Genomic DNA, 6,141 nt, shown 5'->3' on the forward strand with positions numbered 1-6,141 from the left:
TGCCCCAGTATTTGATAACTCCAAAAATAAATTTAAATTCCCATTTATTTGTAAAGAAGTTTGTCTGAGCATGAAGTAAAGTGTAGAAATGCACCAAACAGGCCATTTGAATTAGGCTCTTGGGACTACTGGGATTGAATGATCAATGTGAAATTTATAACTACAACATTTTTGTATCACTTTCAATGATCTTTATAATTAGCATTTTATCAATGATCTTTATAATTAACATTTTATTTCATTATTTGTTAAACTATAAAGATCTTCAAAGAAATGAAATAAAAATTTACATAGCCAAAATTCATATGTAATTGTGAAATAACTTCAAGATAATGAGAAACTCCTTTTCATTATTTTGAAAAAAAAAAGTTCAGAGGTTAAATACCAAAGAAATTCCAAATTAAAACAAACTAACTTCAGTAGTTTCTATAGCCTTGAAAAGATTTTCAAACCTCTTTCCCTATATTGCACTTAGAGTTCTAGGTATGTTAATTTTATTAGTTGACAGTAGAAGAACCTGAGGTTATCTAAGACAACCATATAAGGCTTGATATATGAAAATTTTCTCAGGACTTAACATATTTTGAGCTATTAACATGAGACTATCATAAGCTTAATCAGGTTTTCAATTTATACTCTTGAGAGTTCAAGGGAGGAGATGTTTTGAGTTTATGCGAGTAATTCTGGTTTCTGGTATTTTCTTTCAAGTGGCTTATATTTATATCTTCTAGTGTGTTTAATGGCAGCTGAATATTTATGCTGCACACAAGATATCAGAAAATCAGGACTTCAGGCAAGATGGCTGAGTTCACCTCAGCTCATAGAAAAATGATGGGGACAGTGGTTCGAGGGAGAGCATTCTACCATATATAGGGAGGGAGTTTTTCAGAGAAAAACTGGAAAAATAGGGAAGGAGAGAACAGGGTGAATGTACTTAGTCACAACTCTGCTACTGCTGTAGCTGGCTTGGGACGATTTTCCCTTTGGCTCTATAACTGGGAGTTCCTGTGGTAAAGTTGGAAGACAACAGATGTGTTTTTCCTGTGCACAGACTCCATTTAGTCCAGATGTAGCGCCTACTCCCACCCCTGCGGCACACTGCAGTGGGTGCTGTTTTTTATCAGCAAAGACGGGGAGCCTCCAAAGAGGCGGGGGAGATGTAGGATTGTGCCGGTCCGATATCCAACCAGCAATAGAGACTTATTTGGGTCCTGATGCTACTCATCTTCTCTCACGGGGGCCCAGAGAACACAGGTATGTCCAGATGGAGGGGTGAGGCTGAGAGAACAGGGCCAGCTGAACGCACTGATTGGCTCCTAGACATTGCACCTGCAGTCAGGGACAGGTGGTCCTATGGGGCCAAGAAGACTCAAGAGAGTCTTTTGCCCGGGGCAAGTGGAAAATACAGTCTGACAAATTGCATATCTGCCTGGTTCTCAAATAAAGCCCAAACGAGCACTTCAATTCTCCACTGACATTAGTGACTTGGTTTCAAAGTGAAGGACTGACAAAACAAATGCAAAAGATGATCTTCAAGTACACTCAAAATCTTACATGAGAGATGGAAACAAAGCTGCACGATAACCTCATTAGGACATTAAAATGCCCTGTCTAAAACAGAAGAGCCAGGCAGATATGACTCAGCTAAATGACAAAATTAAATGACATGGAGAGGCACAGCAGTGGAACAACGAATTAAGGTTGTTCATAATGACATAAAGGATATTGAGAAGGCATTGGAGGACTGCCACCTATTTCTTCTGCCGCTCCTGGTGCTGCTTGTGTGCTCATAGGGTGTAGAGCCGGTACCTGTTTTGTGTAGCAGTAGCTGAGGAGACACCCACTCTCCCCGTGGGAGACAAAACGTCCAAGGAAGGAGTAAAGACTGAGAACCATGATCATATTAATTTGAAGGTGGTGGGGCAAGATGGTTCTGTGGTGCAGATTAAGATGAAGAGGCATACACCACTTAGTAAACTAACGAAAGCCTATTGTGAATGACAGGGTTTGTCAATGAGGCAGATCAGATTCCGATTTGATGGGCAGCCAAGCAATGTAACCGTCACACCTGCATAGTTGAAAATGGAGGATGAAGATAAAATTGATGTGTTCCAGCAGCAGGCAGAATGTGGGTATTAAAAAGGGAGCCTGCTACTTTACTCCACAACTCTGTAATATCCCATATTAACAGAGTGAAGAGAGGAAAACACGATCACAAGTAATGCAAACCATGTGACAAAATCCAGCACACCTTCTTGATAAAAATACTTAGAATACTAGGATAGGAGGAATTATCCTCAATGCGATAAAGGGCATGCTGCAAGAGTACACACCTAAAATACTACTTAATGGTGAAAGACGGAAAACTTTGTACGATGTAAAAGAAGACAAGGCTGCTGACTAAATGCTGTTCAACATTTTATGAAGTTCTTGCAAGAGCAATTAAGCAAGAAAAATAAATGGCATCCAAATTTGAGAAGAAAAAGGAAAATTTTCTCTATTTTCAGATGACATGAACATATATGTGGAAAATCTTGAGGAATCCATGGTTATATATATGGGAACTCTTGAAGAATCCATAACAAAGCTCTTAGAACTAACAAACAAGTTCCACAAAGTGGTACTGTACAAGATCAACATCCAAACATCAGTAGTGTTTTTATACACATGCAATGAACTACTGGTGGAAGACATCAAGAGAATAATTTCGTTCACAATAACAACTAAAAGAAACAAATATATAGGAATAAATCTAACCAAGGTTGCAAAAGGGCTTGTATAAAGAAAACTACAAATCATTGCTGAAAGAAATCAAAGAAACCCTAAATAAATGGAAGTCTATGCCATATTCATGGTTTGGAAGACTAAATATTTCTATGATGTCAATACTACCAAATGGATATACAGTTACGACACAATCTTATTCAAACTTTCAACAAAATTGGGGAAGAATAGACTCTTTAGCAAATGGTTCTGGGAAAGAAAGATCTCCATTCCACAAAAAAGAAGGAGGATGCCTACCACACCTTATACTAAAATCAACCAAAACTCTTTTAAAGGCCTAAATATAATGGCTAGAGGTATTGAACTCCTAGCTGAAAACACAGGAAAGCATTCTTCAGGAACTTGTCTGAAACATTTGTTTCTTAGATTTACACCCCTCCCCAAACAAAAGCAACAAAAAGTAATATATAAATTGGATCTAATCAAAATTTAAAACTTGTGCCTGAAAGGACATGACCATGAAAATAAAATGACAACCTACACAATTGGAGAAAATATTTGGAAACCATACATACGTTAAAAGTTTTATGTACTCTATAAAGAAATCCTTCCACTAAACTAGAAAAAGCTAAACAACCAAGTTTTAGAACAAATGAAAGACTTAAATTGACATCTTCCCAAAGAGATATACAAATGGCTAGAAAGCACAAGAAAACACTCTCAGCATTATTACCCATCAGAGAAATGAAAACAAAAAACACAAGAGACCATTTCACACATATTGCAAGCTGCTACCATAAAAAAATGGAAAATTACAAGGGTTTAGAGGGTGTGAGATATGGGAACCCTCATCATTGCAGGAGGCAATGTAAAATATTGCAGTTGCTGTGAAAGACACGTTGGCTGTTCCTCTGAAAGTTAATTGTGGAAATACTATAAGACCTGCCTCAATATATACTCCTCAGTCCTCAATATATACTCCAAATAATTGAAACAGCCACTCAAACATATAATTTGTGCACCAATGTTCAAAGCATCATTATCCACAATTTCTTCAAGATGGAAACAACCCAACTGTTTATCAACTGATGAATGGTTAAACAAAATGTAGCATATATATACAATGAAATATTGTTCAGTCATAAAAGTGAATGAAGTCTTGATACATGACAACATGGATAAAACTTCAAGACATCATGTTGAGTGAAATATCCAGGCACAAAGAATTAATATTGTGTGATCTCATGGATTTGAAACAATTACAATGAGAAAACCCATAGACTCACAGTTTAGAATATAGTTTAGCAGGGAACATAGGAATTAAGGCTTAAAATATATAGGGTTCCTATCTGTGGGTGATGCAATAGTGGTTCAGTGGCAGAATTCTCGCCTGCCAAGTGAGACCCAGGTTCAATTCCCGGAACCCACCCATGCTGAAAACAAAATTGTATAGGGTTCCTATTTGTAATGATGGAAATTCTTTGGTAATGCACAGAGTGATCAAAACACAACATTGTGAAAGTAATTAACAAGGCTGAAATATACACGAAAATTATCATATAGGAAAGAAACCTAATAGAACCCAAAAATATCTTAAGATATTTACCTCTCATTGAACCTTTTCTTCAGAATCTAGCTACTGAAATGCCTCCTACACAATATAGTAAATATATTCATTATAAAGAAAGACATGGGACAGGGAAAATGTTGGTTCTTACCCTAGAAAGAATGAAGTGATTCCTCAGGACAAGGTTGAGAAGTTCGCAGAATGGCAGGTAATTATAATTAGAACCTATACAGCTGGTATTGGAAAAGTCAAATAAAGTAGAATACTTGGCTGAGCATACAATATCCAATAAGTACATCAACTCTCAATAGAATTGGCTGTTTTACAAGCAACATAGATGGAAGAAATGTTTATTTGTTCTGGAGAACTGTCCTAGGAGACCCAAAAAGTAGCTTTAATAATGATCAAGGTGGAGTGTGCAAGGGTAGTTCAGTGGTAGAAACCTCGCCTGCCATGTGTGAGACTGGAGCTCGATTCCTGGTCCTTGCAGTTCCCCAAAAAACAAACAAATAGAAAACTAAGCAAAACAAACAAACAAACAGAATTTCAGCAAATGGTTCTAAAATAATGGGATACTCACATGGAAAAATAATGAAATGTGATCCTGCCATACAGTTTAGAAAAAAAAGATCAAGTCGGATGAAAAACATTTCTGAAAAGTAGGGATAATTGTAATTACTACCTCAAAAAGTTATGCTGAGGAATAAACTAGTTGATATATTAAGCAATTAGAATTCCACCTAGCAATAGTAAAAGTGAAAAGAATATTGGTTATTATGATACTGCTGATGTGCTGATTAATGGAAGATTCATAGATTCTGGAGATGCAACAGATCCTCCTAGAATTCTGGCTCTACCACTGGCTGTGTTACTTTGAGAAATTTAGGACTAATTGTTGAAGCCTTAGAGTTTACATTGACAAAGTGATTGTGATGATATCTATCTCATAATTAATTCTATGAAATGTATTAGATGTGAAAACCATGGATGCCATTTCCTGTTTCCCTGTTAACCTATACAGAGAGTGTGTGGTAATTTGTCACAGCAACAATAGAAAACTGAAGCAAACATGGCTCTCTAAATCACATCTGCCTCTTTAAAGACAGCCAGGGATGGTCTTCCAATTTTAAGATGCATATAATTAGACTGGGTTCATCATGGTAATTCAGGATACTCTCCTTATTTTAAAGTCCTTAACATAACCACAACTACAAAATCACTTTTGCCTTGTGTGCCAGTTTGAAGCTACTAACTACCCCAGAAAATTCGTGTTCTTTAATTCCCATTCAATATTGCTGGGAGGGATCTTCTTTCTTGTTTCCATGGAGATGGAACCCACACAATTGTGGGTGTAGTTTTTGATTAGATGTTTTCTGTGGAGATGCATCTCCACCCTTTTAAGGTGGGTTGCTTACTGGAGCCCTTTAAGAGGGAACCATTTTGAAAACACTTAGGAGCAAACTGAGTCATCAAAACAAACAGAGCCCGAGACCTTTGGATCATGTCAAAGAGAGGATTAAAATAATGTGGTTTGTTCAAATTTCCTTATCCCCACTATTGAATCTATCTATACTTCTCATTTCCAACACACATTTTGAGACAATTTTTAAGAAATTTCCTACTTTCTTTCAAGCTTTCTGGAAAAAGTAGAAGTCACTCCATCAATTGTGTGAATCAATATCTGAGCATGCATAGTTTGCCAGCCATTGAAACAAGTTTTGGGAAATCTCAAATGAACAGATAAGCTGGTGTGAACCTCCTTTGAACTCCACTTTGAAATCTCTTGGCACTGACCAGTTCATTCATCATAGGAGAGTTTTCTGTGCTGTTTACCTGAACTTTCCTAACCC

General features: G+C 36.9%; 1 pseudogene; it reads left to right on the forward strand.

Moving 5' to 3' along the window:
* The first annotated feature begins 1,214 nt into the window (after positions 1–1,214).
* LOC143668158 (small ubiquitin-related modifier 2 pseudogene) lies at positions 1,215–2,139 on the forward strand (annotated as a pseudogene).
* Positions 2,140–6,141: the final 4,002 nt, after the last annotated feature.

Source organism: Tamandua tetradactyla, chromosome 24 (genome assembly GCF_023851605.1).
Source record: "Tamandua tetradactyla isolate mTamTet1 chromosome 24, mTamTet1.pri, whole genome shotgun sequence".
Lineage (NCBI taxonomy): Eukaryota > Metazoa > Chordata > Mammalia > Pilosa > Myrmecophagidae > Tamandua > Tamandua tetradactyla.